We start from the raw sequence: 17,685 nt of genomic DNA, 5'->3' as shown, positions 1-17,685 counted from the left end.
ATGACTGATTTTATAAGACATGTTTATATTCCAAATATTTTTGCTGCTTCATAAAGAAAGTCCTTAAAATGCCTTTTCAAAGAGTGTTACCTTCTTTCTTTTCAGCTATGGGCAAAGTAAATGAGTCTGTGTAGAGAAAAGACTGTATTTCTCCTTATTCCTAAAATCAGAGCCAAAACTCTCACTTGAAACTTAAGTTTACTTCTCTCCTCACAGTCCTTGACAAATAGAGTAGTGGGAATGTTGGTTGGACCAAGGTCAATAAATCTGATTTATGCAGCAATCCATTTCATTTGTAGTCTTTGGTGCTCCACCTACTCTCTGTAGGGGCTGGTCTGTCACAACCATCTCTGACTGTCTCTAGGCATTTTTTGCAGATATCCACACTTAACGGTATGCTATATGTTGTATGCTGAATGCCATTCATTCAAATAGTTAAGTCCTGTACTGTATTCCCATGTTCATTTGAAGTTGCTTGCTAGTAGAAGCCATGGCATTCTTCTTTTATTCCCTGAGAAGTTATGGCCTAGGGTTAGGCATATTATGAGAACACAATAAATTCTCATGGATTATTGACACCTCTAGATATTGCAGGGCATTAATATCTTTTGTCCTAGGGATCCCTGGGTGGCTCAGCAGTTTAGTGCCGTCTTCAGCCCAGGGCATGGTCCTGGGGTCCCGGGATCGAGTCCCACATCAGGCTCCCTGCATGGAACCTGCTTCTCCTTCTGTCTGTGTCTCTGCCTCTCTCTCTCTCTCTGAGTCTCTATCATGAATAAATAAATAAAATCTTTTAAAAAATATATCTTTTGTCCTCATTTCCTAACCCACACTTCTATAGCCAGTTGCTCACTCAAGATCCTTACCAATTAGGCGTTTTGAATGAAAGAGACAAATCAGAGCATTTATTTCCTCTCCCATATATCAGTACCATCCACAGTATAAGATACCACCATCTTCCCAGTTTAACCCAAAACCTTAAAGGTATCCTTGACTTTCTTTTTTCTTTCTTTCCCCCTTTTCCTTCTCTTATACCCAATCTACTAGCAAAGTTATAGGGGCTATCTCCAAAATAAAACATGAATCTCAGTACTTATCTCTACCTACCTTTCCTGCTACCCTCCTGGTTCAAGCCATCATCATCTTTCCCTGAATCACTAAGTAGCTTCCCACTGATTTCTTCTTCTTTATCTCATCCCTCCATTGTTCATTTTTCATAGAGTCATCTTGTCATCTTTTAAAAGATCATTCAGATCTGTACCTTTCATGTTTGATTCCCCCACTGGCTTCCATTGCTCTTACATTAATGCAGCCATCAACCATGGCCCAGAAAGCCCTTTAGTACATGGCCCCTGCCTAGCTGCTTACCTATTCTCTCAGTCTTTTTGCCTGTGTCAAGCACATTAGTCCAATAGAACATAAGAACTACAAATAGAAATCAATGCATTTAGGAGGTATCTCACCTAGTCTACAGATAGGGCTAGAGAAAGAACTTTTTAGAGAGGTACTAAACATTTGTCAGGCAGACAGGGTTTGTACATGTGTGTAAAGAGTGAGAAGGATTAAAGAGATATTTTAGTAAGTGCTATTTTTCCAAATCCCATCTGTAGTGGTATAATACACTCCATTGTTAACTTAGTAGAACTAGTAAACTATATCCTGTATCTTAGAGAATTTCTGAATACATTCCAAATCCCTGCCAGCTCTACATATGTGCTTCATGTCTTTAATGAAAATCTCAAAATTGGGCAATGTTCATAACTTGAGTTATGATGCATAGCTATCATGATATTGCAGTCAGAGGTATGGGATATAACTCCACGTGTTAAATCACAAGCATATTTACACTGCTGACATGTTAGACAAACAATCTCATAGCACAGGGGCTAGAAAACTATAGCCTACAGGCCAAATATGGCTGTCTGTTTTTATAAATAAAGTTTTATTGGAAAACAGACATACCCATTTATTTATATATTGTGTGTGGCTGCTTTACACTAAAATGACAGAGTTGAGTAGTTGGGGGAGAGACTGTATGGTCCCACAAAGCAAAACATATTTACTCTTTAGCCCCTTGCAGAAAAAGTTGACAGCCACTCTCATATAAAGTAGCCTTTTTTTTTTTTCAAGAAAAGGGATTATTAAAAGGATAAGACATCTTTTCCAGATTAAGTAAACAGAACTCTTTAAAAAGAAGAGTTTTTTTCTTTCAAAATGTGGTAATAGAGTAGTTAGCATTTATTACCATTCCTAAGATAGTTTAATTGTTAAAGAAAACATTGTGGTTTATATAAAGGCCCCCGTAAGTGAGGTATCATTGCTGGGGGATCAGCTGATATTTCCAGACATGAAAGTACCTTTCAGTACATCCTTAAAATGTACAACAATGGGAAGTGATTTGCTGAAATAAAAATGTTATATCTGGCTTCAGCCCAAATTGCTCAAGGCCATGTAAAAGTCTGAGGAAATGCAGACATAATAGGCTTGCTAGGTTGGAAGTAAAATCACATTTTTCTAAACTCAAAGACTAATCTCATGCTACTCACCAAACTGGGTTCAGGTTTCAGTGACAATCCTTATTAACCTCTTGTTTTCTGCATGTGTATAATTTTTCATTCGAATATACTCCAGGTTGCTTAGTCACAGCATGCAAGGGATTTTTAAACGGTTTCTGGACTGCATGTATTTAAATAATTTCATTAACTTTTATGTTTGACTGAATGAAAGTTTTCAGTCTTCAGATGCTTTATTGCGTTTTAATGGCTCACAATTTTTTTTCCAGCTTGAAATTTTGCAGCTGACTAGCTGACATTGTACAGTAGCTGTGTATATGCCTAATAGCTTATGTCATTTCATTAGTAAAAAAGGGAAGAGAATATAGTCATTATGTCCACTCTGAAAAGACGCTCATCTGAACAATAAGCTATTTTTCTCCTTATGTACTGTAGCCTTTTAATACGATGATAGTCATAATCATGGCAAGTATTATGGTGATCAAAAGCCTAGAGCTCTTGAACGAGAAACAAAAACAAGAGTCTAGCCTAAGGTGTGAACCTCTTCTAATTTTGCGGACTAGGACCATCCTGGAGCTCTCTCAAAGTTCCTATTTCAAGTATTTTGCTCCTTAACCTTCTTCCCCTTGTTTCCACTTTTGGGGAGAATGTACTGTTTTGTTTTCAGGTCTTTTCTATCCTTCCTCACTATCTTACTCTGCCCAGTCCTCTGGTTTTGACCACAACATCTGGATCTGGGGCTCCCTACATCCCTGGTCAGCAGGCAACCCCTCAGAATCCCAGGGCAGCATTTCCAGTGCTCCAGAAAACTCTCATGATGGTGGTTATGGGGGGGTTCTCCTCTCCATTCTTCCTTTTCCACATTTATTCCTAAGTCCCCGGGATTTATTCTACAATATGAAATTAACACATGGCTAGAGAATAAAGTTTGAAATCAGAAAACAATCAATAAAGGGGATTGCACAGGATAATTGTCTCATGACAGTCGCCAGGACCTCACTTCTCTTTCCTTCCTCAAACGGATTAAATTGGTGCGTCTCAAATTATGATCTATGGACCACCTGTGTCAGAAAGGATTGAGTCATTCTCTTAAAACATCAATTCCTCAGCCCCACCCCAGGCCTTCAGGAACAGTGCCACACCAATGAGCCATAAAAACAAATCCCCGGATGGCAATTACACATGCCAGGCCTAAAGAACCAATGCAATACATTTTCAAAACTTATAAAAATTTTTCTGAAAGACTATATCCTCCTTTTCTACTCCATTTATCACATTCTGTACAATATATTTCCTTCCTTCTACTCCAATCCAGGCCTTTATCCCTCATGTCTGGATAATCGAAAACCTTTGAAATGATTCCCCTGCCTCTAGTCTTCTGATGCTGCCAGATTTGTCACCTAGGATCATAATTTTAACATCTAATCACTGGCTTTCTAGTGAATGAACCTTTTTTCTTCTTGGTATTAATGGCACCTTGTTAGTTAAGGCACCTAACTAGATGCCTACAAAATCCTCTCCTCTGGAGAATGAGATTACTTGCTATTCTTAAGCACATATCTCTTTTTTTTTTTTTTTTTTTTATGATAGGCACACAGTGAGAGAGAGAGAGAGGCAGAGACATAGGCAGAGGGAGAAGCAGGCTCCATGCACCGGAAGCCCGACGTGGGATTCGATCCCGGGTCTCCAGGATCGCGCCCTGGGCCAAAGGCAGGCGCCAAACCGTTGCGCCACCCAGGGATCCCAGCACATATCTCTTTTATATCTCTGTACCATTGTTCAAGTTTTTCCAGGAACCTGGGCCATTTCCACTTCAATTCAATTTATTTATTATGCAGAGTTCACTTAAAGTTTACATCCTGCATGAAACACTGTCTTACCACCTTACTGGCCCACCCACCCCTGAAGTTCTTCAGCCTTCAGATACCATCTGGGTCTTTGTTATGGCTATTTGTACGTGTTTCAAGGCATACAAATCACAATCACTCACCCATTTCCATGGAGAACATGATTAATTTGGCTATAATTCCAGTTTCCAAAGACATACAAGCATGAATTTAAAGCAACTTTCAGAATTTCTCTTCAAGTAGGCATGTAAGTGACAGGCCACTTCTCTTAGGGATACACCCAAGAAGAGGATCAAGGCTAGAAAAAGAGGTTTTAGCAGTAGCCTTCTGAAGCATATAAAATAAACTCAAAATAAACCTTGACCTGAGAAATTTCATTCTGTATCTGAGAGAGAAGCTGAAAAGGTATGTGCTTTTGTGGAAAGTTACTGTGAGCAGAATGAGGCTGTAAAAGCCCACACTTTGAGGAGGAGGGCTGCTTAGTGGTCCCAGAGGTATAGATAGAATAGTCTAGATGGAAGGAAGCAAACAGCAGCCAAAATATCCATATAGGGTGGCTCCGGTCCAGTCATGTAGAAGCAAATATTCAGCTCTCCTTGATCTGTGAGCTGGACCCACAGGAAACAAGTACTTCTAATAGTTCTCAAACTCAGAAAAAAAAAAAATCACTCTTTCTAAGTCATGAATAGAGCCTATTATTCTATCTGTCACCCTATTTCAAACCCCACCCTCCCTCTGATTATCTCTGTGTGATTCCATTAAATAAAGATTCAGTTTATAAGCCCTACCTTACATACACGGTATTATGTTAGGCAGAGGGATGCCATGGTGAGCATAGCACAGTATGATCAAAGACCCTGGGACATTTACAGCTAATCATTGTGTGAAGTTATAATTTCTACTTAAGATTTTATGGTATAAACCAAATGCTTTTGCAACAAAGTGGCTGAGGCAATTCTAGCAAGGCAATTGAGAAAGATCATGAAGAATGCATCACTCTCACAGAAGAGGCAATAAGCGGCAAGATCATTCTAGGAAGAAGGAACAGAATCACTAAAAGCACAGAAGCATGCACAGAAGCATAAACTTGAGCAAGGGGTTGGGGAAGAAGCATCTAGAATGGAATGGAGGCTGCATGATGGAAGTGTGGTGGGTGGGAAAATATGGCATTTTTCAGTGTAGGTTGAGATACTGCATATGACTTTGGAGAGCATCAGTCATGAGTGGTGTGATCATGGACATTTATTATGGAACTGCCTACAACTTTTGTTACTTTAAAAATAGGCATTTTATTTTTTCAAGGGTGCTGATCCTAAAAGAAAAGACATTTTACTTCTGTATACACTTACAAAGAGTCATATACCAGATCTCATTAACGTATTAGCCCTGTTTATTTGTCCTATGTCTAATGTTATGGCTCAATAAGGCAGCTCAGATAAACTTAGATTATATCATCCTAATCTGTGGAATGATCCCATAGGGTCATTCCCAATGTCGTTGATGGCCTTTGCCCCCTTCCCTATGTTTCTCATAGTGACATTTTCAAATGCTACTAACATACATTTTCAGCATTCAAATTCCAGGGATGAGAATTTAGTATAAAGGGCCCTAGACATGCACCAAGTATGGATCCTGATCTTTCCATAACCATCCCTTAACTTGAGTAAGTCAATTAATTGTCTCTGAACGCCTGTTTTGCATTCACAAAATAAGAATAAATCCTATAGTCTTCCCAGGATCAAAGCAATGCACATGAAAGCCTTTTGTTAGTAGAGAATAAATGGTTAAAGAAGTATCATTATACATTTTTTTTTAGTCTGTAAGAAAATATATTTGATTTTATGGGTCCATTTTTATGCGTGCCTATAACAATACTTCACACAACAGAGATCATCAAAAAATAAAGTTTCACTCAATAAGGTCAAACAGAAATTTTTAAAGAATCTATTATATCACATAAAATCCAGTTATTTTGTGTTAATACATTTTTCTATGGAAATAAAGAAATAGGAACAAAGAAAAATAAAGGTGAAGCCCCAAATAAAGATTCGAAGATAAGGACAAATTGCAGATTTATCAACCATCCTAAGACTTGTTTTAAACATCAACAATGCCATATCTTTAACAGAAGTTATATTGGATAATGGCAGAAGTTATATCTAAAAATCTACTTTTTTTTTTTTTTGGAAACATTAAGCCATTAAGGTTAATTTAATGAAATTTCATATAGCAAGAATGCCAGCTGTTTAATAATGAAGAATGCTGTGCAGCAGTTAGAGAAGGCTTCAGGGGTTGTTTTATATGCTGTTTTTAACAATTCAACTAAGCCAGGGGTCATTTGAAGATGAAGAGATCGGAAAAAAAAAAAACCCACAATGATGGCTGAGCTAATTATTTATAATAGCTAATGGAATCTGGTATGGAGGAATGTAGTTGACTATGTGTGTAGCCTATGGTGATGTACTCTTCAGGAAAAAAAGTTGTGTTTTTCTTTAAGTATACAGTTAATGAATTTGATATATACACACATAAACACACATATGTATTTCATTCTGAGTTGCTGATATACGTTTTCTTCACATTTTGAGAAAAAAATTGCTGTCATTATTTTTTTTTATCTTGAATCCATATTCATTTCCCTTCTTCATTATGTCTCCTTGACTATCATGTCCAATTAAACATAATTGTACTACTTTTACCTTATTCTTACCTAACTTCTGATCTTGGTACTCTCCTCTAAATATTTTGGGTTTGATTCCCTTTTGTAAGATAACTAGCATTCCATAGAATTATTTTAAAAATGTCCTCAATCCTTTTCTACAAACTCTAACAGTAGAAACAGTATAGTCTTCCCATCCCAGAGGATCATGTGCATGCATCTGGGGAATCTGAAGAAAAGCCCGGAATAGTCTTTCTCCATAGAGTGAAAGAGTCTCATCATCCATCAGATGACATAAGTTGTCATTTGCCAAACATTAATTCTAAGGTGGCTCGGAAGAAACCAGGGGAGGAGGTGATCTGTATTCACAACTGCCATCATCCCTGTTTGGTAAGAGGACAAAGAACTGACCCACATAGAAAATGGGACACAGTAAACACTGGGGCAGAAATAGAGATTATACTAAACAGATGTCATTTGACTGTTTTGAGGATAATAAAGCAATCTCTGAAATTGAGTAACATTGTGAAGGACAAGAGTGGATGCAAGAGCACCCTATCCAATTCAGTTCCAGCATTATTGGAACTTCAGGCAAGTGACGTCATCTACCATTACATGAATACTTTGGGGCTTTGTACTATTTTTCTAAATTATCTCTAGACTTATGATTTATGAACTTATGATCAATAATTTTTAACTGCAGACACTAGAAAGAGTTGAAGAAGCCAACATAATTTAGAATGTCATTAAGTATGTCAAAATGCTCAGGGGATAAAAATTATATTGCTTATACAAAAAAAAAAAAAAAAACCCAACTAATTAACATTGATTAAGGCCCAAAAAATTCAACCCAATGTGTTTAGTTTCTTTGCTGTGTTGTTCACAGTAAGTTCTGGGTGGGTTATAAAGATGGTAGTCTCAGTCCATGCTTTCAAAGAACACAAAACTATGTACAGAATGTGATATAAATAATACACTGGGTTGAAAAAACAATAGGAGAAGGAAAAGTAGGTTTGGCAGGTAAATATAAAATCTGAGTCCAATTTCTCTTTTGTAAGATAACCATTCCTTAGATTTATAAGGAAAAGAAAAAATATCCCAAACCCTTTACTACAAACTCCAACAATGGAGAGTATAGTTTTCCTGTTGCAGGAGATCATGTGCATACATTTGGGAAATCTGGGAAAAAAAAGGGGGGGCAGAATAGTCTTTTTTTATAGAGTAGAGGAGTATCACTGTTAATTAGACATAAAAAAAAACAAAGAGTAAAACACTAAGTTTAAACATATGGTGAGATCAAAATTGTGTTTAAGAAAAAAAAACATAAATATTTATATCAATCATCCTTTAGAAGAAAAGTGATTTGTTCAACTCAGATTTGCTATAGTTCTCTGAGTTACTTGATGGAAGGATACATGGCCATAATCTCACTGGCCATCAAGCAAATGTATCCAGCAATCCAGGAACCCAAAGCACATGTAAATACACATCTTTCCCCGAGGAAGACTTGGCTTTATGGGCTCAGCCATTGCCAAGTAAGCGATTTACCTGAAATGGGATTTAGCTGGATAGGGATGAGGACTAAGGAAAAGAGGAATTAGTGAAAGGGCTGGGAAAGATTGCATAGTGACTTGTTCTAGGATAGAAGCTTGGAAGAGGGACAGGGTCAACAATTGTAATTGGTTACCCAAGAAAATTACCAGTGATGCATAAAGCTACATCCAAATAAGTGCACCCCAATCTCAACATTGATATCTTACCTGCTTGAAGGCAGAATTAACATCACCTTTCTCACCTCTCCAATACTTAGCACAATACCTGTAACCTCTTAGATACGCAGTAACCACATGCTGAGTGAATTACTGAATGTATTTGCATGTATTGGAGCATTAGTTAATTTGCAACATAAAGCAGACTATCCATGAAACCATCCTCTAGTTTATTCATTTTAGTACCCAAAGTACAAAAATATGCTGCTGTTTTGTGTTTGTGTATATGTGTGCCTTAACAGAGATATTAGAAAAAGAAAAATCTGTCAAAGGAGAACAACATTCTATTGAAGAAAAATACTGACGTTCACAAAAAAAAAAGAACAAAGCTCTTGGTGTCCCTCTATCTTTAACATCCCTCTACCAGCAAAGGGAAGCCCAGAGGTTAACAGATTTAGCAGAAAAAGCAGGTTGTAGTCTCATTGACAGCTAGGAAATGAAATGACATCAAGTATTCAATGATTGCCCTCAATTAGCCTATGTAAAGCAAGAATTAATTACCAGCATTGAAAAAGTTCACCTTTGACTTTTCTTTCAAGATCTCACTTACACTGAGTGTTCCTCTGGCGTTATAAATATAAGTCCGGTAGACTTGATAACTTGCTTTTCCCTTAATATATTTTAGTTGGAAGTAGTATTTTTTTAAAATATGGCAGCTCAAACTTAATGAAAGAGGACTCCTAGTTGGTCTAATATATAGAATATAAATCTACATATACATGTAGATGTAGATACAGATGTAGATCTATATAGATCTATAGATCTAGATACCAATTCATGAATGACTGATTTACTGATCCGGAATGTAACAAACATTAGCAGTATCACTTCACGTATTAGCTTTGGAATTCTCAAGGCGGCAATTAAATGTATTAAAGTAAACCTATAAAAGAGTTTTATTACTATTCAGGGAAATAAATCATAAAAAATAATGTCTATATAGGTACAGATCCCATTTTTTGACATACTCTAACAAAAGCTGCATATCTTTTTCCCAAGCCAGTAATAAAACCAAATGAATCCCTAAAGCCATTCATTTAATGAAATAATTTTGTTAAGCAAACAATAAAAACCTCGTTGGCAACAAAGAAGTTGCATTGGAGCACATGGAACACTGAATGAAGACTAGAATGTGATTTGCTGGGTCTGGGAGAGTCATCTGGGCAAATGGAAAGGCATAACTTGGCTTAGCCAATATTGGAAGGAGGCATCAATCTTAGCTAACAGAAGAGTTAGGAGATATAAAGAATTGCCAGATTAGAGGAGATAAGAATCCAGAAAAGGGGAGAATATAAAAAAGCAAGAAAGGGAGCTTGGGAGAGGAAATGAACATTTGCTTGAGCACTCAAGTTTCATCCCCTATGCGAAATACTTTTATCTATGGTTTTGCAATGATGACAACATGGTATCAACTAGAAAGCTATACTGGGGTCAGAAGGATGACCAACGAGAGGAGAAGTGTGTCTTTTTTTGGAAGATCATGGGGTTTGAACTCACCCAGATGTGGCTTTAAGTCCCAATCTTTTTTTCTTTCTTTTTTTTTTTTTTTATTAGAGGTATCTCTGTGGATAAGGAAACAAAACTGGGCAAATACGCTTACTCATAACATTAACTTAACTGTACTTACTCTTTGTAGCTAGTCATTATTTGGTAAAAGAATGTCCCAAATCCTACTCACCTCTAAAGCTACCTGACATTTCTGAATGCCTACCAACCAGTCAAGAGAGAAGGAGATGGATATAATTGATGGTTTAACAGGAACAAGTAAGCCTGAATGAAATGTTTTAATGTCATGTTTAGTGATACATACATAAACATTGCAATTGGCCTAGTAACTGCCTATCATGTGGGGGTTTCCACACTCCCTCTAGTGAATCCAAGGGCAGAAGCACCAATTTTTTTCTGGCCTTCCAAAAGAATATATATAATTGATCATACCTTGTAAAGATCAACCAGAAAAATACATTAATGGATCAAGGTAGTATTAGTTCATTACCTCCTTGCGACATTGGGGTTCAACAAGAGATACTAGACACATTTTTCTGGAGATGGTTGTGAGGGGATGAAAGAGAGTCAGTCTCCTGGTCTCTGCTTCTTCATCTGTAAAATGGAATATTCTCAGTGTGTAATGTAGGTTGTTGACACAGTGCTTTGACCTGTGTCTGCACATAGTGAAGGTCTAACACAGAAGAGCTATTATGATTATTAATATTAATATAAGAGATGCACCCCCCAAATCTGTAAGGTATAGTTTTGATAGATTAACCAGATGCTGTTCTTTTAAAATAGTTATCTGTGAAAAGATGTTAGGGGGTTTCTCCAGGCCAGTACTCATTAAAATGGGAAGAAAAAAAAAAAAAGTACAAATGGAAAAAAAAAAAAAAAAAGGTTTTAAAGGCAAATGAAACTGAATTGTGTGTTTTCCAAAGGGGTTTATTTTTTCTGGCTGCAGCCCTCCATTTTAAAAAGCACGTTATTTGCTACAAAACCAGTCAGTAAATAATGAGTCATGCTGCAGAATTTTGTGCCTTTTCAGAGAAATATTTTCTGACAGCAATATATCTCTGAGTAACTTTAAAATTCTGTTGAAACTGGTTTGTTTAGACAATGTTAGCCAACTTCTGCCTTGGGTGTTAAGAGTGAAGCACTCTGTTTCAGCAGAGCAAGGCTAGGCTGACTGATCTTGAATATAGTAACGTTGCAGTCTGCCCCAAAGTAAACAGAAATTGGCAATTTGAAAATGTCATCAACCCAGAGCTTTCAAAGGTGTTAAATATTTAACTGTAGCTAATAGACTGCAAAGTAATGCTTGCCTGGCCAAATACATGTGCTTTTTATTTCTCCTTGATCACTCTTGGCATCTTCTTTTTTTTGTAGTCTCAGTCAGCTTTTCAGAAGCAGAGCAAGGCTGAAGGCAGTGACAACAACCTGGTTCTAGAAAACTCTGGGTTTGGCTTGAGGAGGCGGCTTTAGAGTCTAGGCCTTGGACCTGCGCTCAAGTCTCAGATACAAAACCTAAAACCTATGTGACTTGAAGCCCACCTCTGTGGGCTCAGGTTTTTCATCTGTAAAGTCTTGTGCATGGTTTAAAAAAGAAATGAGAAGCTTTTCATCTTGATGAAGTCCCAATAGTTCATTTTTGTTTTTGTTTCCCTTGCCTCCATAGATGTATCTTGCAAGAAGTTGTTGTGGCCAAGTTCATAAAGGGTGTTGCCTGTGTTCTCGTCTAGGATTTTGATGGATTCTCGTTTCACATTTAGGTCTTTCATCCATTTTGAGTTTATCTTTGTGTATGGTGTAAGAGAATGGTCTAGTGTCATTCTTCTGCATGTGGCTGTCCAATTGTCCCAGCACCATTTATTGAAGAGACTGTCGTTTTTCCAGTGGATAGTCTTTCCTGCTTTGTCGAATATTAGTTGACCATAGAATTGAGGGCCCATTTCTGGGTTCTCTGTTCTGTTCCATTGATCTATGTGTCTGTTTTTGTGCCAGTACCACACTGTCTTGATGACCACAGCTTTGTAGTACTACTTGATTTCCGGCATTGTGATGCCACCGGCTCTGGTTTTCTTTTTCAATATTCCCCTGGCTATTTGGGGTCTTTTCTGATTCCACACAAATCTTAAGATGATTTGTTCCAACTCTCTGAAGAAAGTCTATGGTATTTTGATAGGGATTGCACTGAATGTGTTAATTGCCCTGGGTAGCATAGACATTTTCACAGTATTAATTCTTCCAATCCATAAGCATAGACTATTTTTCCATCTCTTTGTGTTTTCCTCAATTTCTTTCAGAAGTGTTCTGTAGTTTTTAGGGTATAGATTTTTACCTCTTTGGTTAGGTTTATTCCTGGATATCTTATGCTTTTGGGTGGAATTATAAATGGGACTGACTCCTTAATTTCTCTTTCTTTAGTCTCATTATTAGTATATAGAAATGTCACTGATTTCTGGGCATTGATTTGTATCCTGCCACACTGCCGAATCAACAAAACTAAAAGGCAACCTACAGAATGGGAGTAGATATTTGCAAATGACATATTAGATAAAGGGCTAGGATCCAAGATCTATAAGAACTTATTAAACTCAACAGCAAAGAAACAAATAATCCAATCATGAAATGGGCAGAAGACATGAACAGAAATTTCACCAAAGAAGACATAGACATGGCCATGAAGCACATGAGAAAATGCTCCGCATCACTTGCCATTAGGGAAATACAAATCAAAACCACAATGAGATACCACCTCACACCAGTGAGAATGGTGAAAATTAACAAGACAGGAAACAACAAATGTTGGAGAGGATGTGGAGAACGGGGAACCCTCCTGCACTGTTGGTGGGAATGTGAACTGGTACAGCCACTCTGGAAACCTGTGTGGAGGTTCCTCAAAGAGTTAAAAATAGAGCTACCCTACAACCCAGCAATTGCACTACTGGGGATTTACCCCAAAGATACAGATACAGTGAGACGGCAGGACACCTGCAACTCAGTGCTTATAGCAGCAATGTCCACAATAGCCAAACTGTGAAGGAGCCTCAGTGTGCATCGAAGGATGAATGAATAAAGAAATGTGATATATATTAATATTAATAATATATATTATTAATATTAATATATATATACACACATACAATGGAATATTACTCAGCCATTAGAAACGATGAATACCCACCATTAGATTCGACGTGGATGGAACTGGAGGGTATTATGCTCAGTGAAGTAAGTCAGTCAGAGAAGGATAATCATTATATGGTTTCATTCATACGGGGAATATAAAAAATAGTAAAAGGGGTTATAGGGGAAAGGAGAGAAAATGAGTGTGAAAAATCAGAGAGGCTGACAAAACAAGAGACTCCTAACTCTGGGAAATGAACAAGGGGTAGTGGAAGGGGAGGTGGGCGGGGGGATGGGGTGACTGGGTGATGGGCACTGAGCAGGACACTTGATGGGATGAACACTGGGCACTATAGTATATGTTGGCAAGTTGAACTCCACTAAAAAAAAATACAAAAAAAAAAAAAAAAAAAGAAAAAGAAAAACAGAGGAGGTAATGAGCATTAAGTACTCACTTAACACAGTGCCCAGCACAGAGTATGCTCAGTAATTATTGGCCATAAGTACAATATGTGTTGCTATCACAATTTCGGTGCATATCTAATACTTTTCTATCTCTGGGCATTTGCACCTTTTTCTTTAGGATGCTCCTCCATTGGACTGGGCAGAGGTGTCCCTTTCTCAAGTCCTTGTGCCTCAACTCAGATGGCATCTCCTCCCATGGGCCTTGACTGGTCCTGATCTTTCTGGTTAAATCTGCCATTCCTCATTCCTCTGCCACACCTAGCCACCCCACCGCACTCCACTGCACTCCACCCTATACTGTCTCACATTCCACTGCATCACCTGACTATAACTGAAATCATATTAGTTTTTAAACCTGTTGACAGTATCTCATCAGTCCAATACAAGCTCTTTAAATAATTTTTTTTTCATCTTTTTCACCATAAATTTCCAGAGTCCAGAACAGGACATGATTCACTGGAGCTTCCAAACAGATGCTTATTGATGAACCAACACTTATTATGATTATTATATCTCTGTATTAACTTATTTAATTTATGCATTAGGCTGTTACTCAGAATACAACATTATATTATTAAAGAGTTCCTGTAAAAGTTAATCCATCATGCAGATATTATAAATGACTTTTACTAAATATAGCATCAAGTGTGTCATTAGTGTCTGGGATTCTGGTAAAAGTAATATGCTAAGGAGAGCTGGGAGAAAAGTGTATACTATTAGCATAACTTATCTCCTGATCAAGTTAAAAGTATGAAGCTCTTTGTGATAACTTCCCAAAATAATCCAGTGCTCTTAACAATGGCTCTGAGAAGAAGTAAGATAGAAGAAAAGGTGTCCACCAATCCAAAAGTGTTGGATAATGGTTACCAGAAGTCTTTTTCCTTCCTTGTGAGAACTTGACCTCCAGTGAATGGTGAAGCTCTGTTCCCCTGGTCACTTGGTATATACCAACTATGTTACTTACGAATAGCACCTACAGGAAAAATGACTCTGATTGGCAAACTGGGTCTAGTCCTGGAGGAACCTAAAATTAAACTAAATAATCCAAAGTGGTCTTCATACTGTTGGGTATCCCCAAACGTGGTGACTTTTCTGTCATGCCCCTCATCATATACAATGGCAACCATGCCCATAGATCTGTTGGAAACATTGGCTGCTATGAGTATTGAGGCATCTGAGCCTAGGCAGCACTGCTGACTGCCTGGTTTGGACTTGTATCCTTGTAGCTGAGCTGTCAACCATGGTGCAAAAGAGATCTGTTTAGCAATATGGACTGCTTGCTATAAGGCCTCTGCCTGAAGAGAAATCTTAAAGCTGCCTGCCTGGCAAGCTGGGCTTCCCACTCTATACCTTTCTAATGAATCTCAAGCTAGTATGGCCAGGGACAGTTGTTACAAACTAAATATGTGCAACTCCCTCAAATTCATATGTTGAGACCTTAACCCCCAATTTGAAAGTATTTTCAGGCGTAGACTTTGCAAGGTAGTTAAATTTAGTTGAGGTCACGAAGGTGGGGCCTCCTTCATAGGATTAGTGTCATCCTGAGAGGAGGAAAAGATAGGAAGTTACTATGCTTATCTTGTGAGAAAACAGTGAGAAGATAGCCATCTGCAGGACATGGAGGAGGATACTCACCAGGAATCAAATATATGGTATTTTGACCTTGGGCCTCCTAGTCTCCAGAACTGTAAGAAATACATTCCTGTTGTTTAAGCCCCCATAACTTTGTTATGGCAACCAGAGCTATGAGCAGTCTTTTGAGACTCAGTGCTTCATAAAGCCTAATAAGGAGACACCCTGGTGGGGAAAGCCGGACGGCTAATGGTTTGATGGTTATGGACAGCACAGATATTATTCTGCAAAAATGTTGCCTAGTCAAAGGACATAAGATGGAGCCAATGAAGAGATGAGAAAACCATGAGAGAGTAGCAGCTCAGCTTCTGATTAGCTAAGGAATTTGGCAGAGAGGCAATGTAGAGGTCCCTAGGAACCCTTCAATCATAGAGAAGGGAAGGAGACATGGACTATTTTAAATCTGTTTGAGAAGTTCTTGGCATATAGAAGCTAAATAAAGAAGCTAAACTGTATACGTAAGCTAAGTAAATATACTAACTAGAGTGGCACTTTACTACTTTATCTTAAAACTATCTCCATTTCTTATTCTCTGCTTCTTTTTTTAGCTACATTCTCCATACAAGAGCTTTCTTGGTAAGGATAAGCAGTACCCTAACTATGATGACCTACATATATTGGAAGAAATTGAAGAAAAAAAAAATCTCACAATGTAAGCGATAGAGAATATAATCCTTGAATAGAAGGAATTTGTACATTTGACATGACTCCAAGTTTTCCTGGTGCTCTATTCATTCCTAAAGGCAGCATGTCAGTAGAAAAAAGGATGAGGGAGGAAGTTAAGAAATCCAGACTCGGGGTCAGCAGACAACTCATCAGAATGACACTGAGAAGGGGCACTGGCCTCTCAGCCCTTCCTGGAGACAGATCCTCATCTAAGGAATGAAGAGAATGACAGGACGGGCAAAGCCCATGCGGGACTGACATTCTGGAATTATATTACCCCCTTATTCACATCCCATTATCTATTATGACAACATTTTGTTTATTCTGTCTTTTTGTTTTTTCCACACACAAAGAATTACAGAAGTGTTGACCCAGACTTCTTTCTTCTTATGTCTCTTCCTTCTGCATGCACTGCCTTTTACAATCCCCCAAACACACCTCCACTTATATCACTGAGCTCTCAAATGGTGCTTCCCTGCCCACCACCAGACATCCAAGGCTAGACTTCCCCATTGAAGCCCTTCATTTCTATCCATACAAATTCCATACTATGCCTACACTCCATATTATATGAAAGATAGGAGTGAACAGGCTGGAGGCATAAAGCTTTAGCTGGTACAAATCTGAATGAGCATGTTTAAGTCTATTGTGCAACTTAATAATCAATGACTCTTTGGGAAGAAGGTGATGAAATGTGTATTTCACAGACAGCCCTACACCTAAGTAATGCTGGTATTTTTGTAAATAGAGCAAAAAATATCCAGAAGTAATGAGTCATCCTACAGTTATCCAGGGTGAGTGGACATCATTATTTTTCTTTATCATTTGTGACATTTTATTAATAGTTTAGGTGCTTCATTCTCTAAGACCCCTGAACAAATACCAGAGAAAATGAGATGCTATGAGGACTATATGCAAAGTGCATACTGTCAGATATGTATGAATTCTCTTTTAAAAATACGATTCATGAGTCACTTCACCCAGCAGAACTATGGTTTTTGGCAACTTGGCTCGACTCTCCAGAGTCCTAATCTTTGCCAGACTAAACCAGGTATAACAAACTCCAAGCTTTTATGGTGAACACTCATCCAAGTTTGATTCCTCCACGCTTAAAATTCATTAGGTAGGGTGCTTTCATCATTTTCCGTAACTATTGGTTGCATATTGTGATAGTTTCTCATCAGTCATCCATGATCCTTTCCTACCAACTATAAATCTCATGTGGTTGACTTTCAAAAGTGATTTATTTATTTCAGTCTAAAAGGGTAAACAAACCAAGAATGAACTGCAGGTCTCAGTGTGAACCAAGACATAATCCGTAATTCTGGGACTCCTCAAAGACTACTAAGCTTCTTTCCACCCTTCGTGAAATGAAATTGCAGAGTGTCCTCCCCATCACAGAGGAGACGTAAGACATGACAAAGAAAGATGAAGCCAGAAAAGCAGCACTCCCCTGCATCTTCAATTAGCCGTGGAGGGAAAATGAGACAAACAGTCATGTATAATTTAGAGGCTTG

The 17,685-nt window shown here is 38.0% G+C and overlaps 1 protein-coding gene and 1 long non-coding RNA gene across 3 annotated transcripts in view; one reads left to right on the top strand and one right to left on the bottom strand.

Annotated features, from left to right (window-relative positions):
* LOC111091682 overlaps window positions 1-16,504 on the top strand; it is a 54,605-nt gene extending 38,101 nt beyond the window's left edge. Inside the window, exon 7 of the long non-coding RNA XR_005376469.1 lies at window positions 16,051-16,504. This is a non-coding gene — a long non-coding RNA (uncharacterized LOC111091682). The remainder of the gene's footprint in view (window positions 1-16,050) is intronic.
* The window catches only part of GPC6 (glypican 6), a 1,082,045-nt gene that overhangs the window by 570,125 nt on the left and 494,235 nt on the right, over window positions 1-17,685 (bottom strand). The window lies entirely within an intron of this gene.

This window comes from Canis lupus, chromosome 22 (genome assembly GCF_011100685.1).
Source record: "Canis lupus familiaris isolate Mischka breed German Shepherd chromosome 22, alternate assembly UU_Cfam_GSD_1.0, whole genome shotgun sequence".
Taxonomy (NCBI): Eukaryota; Metazoa; Chordata; class Mammalia; order Carnivora; family Canidae; genus Canis; species Canis lupus.
Note: the sequence above shows the minus strand (reverse complement) of the source record. Positions and strands in the feature narration are given on the sequence as shown.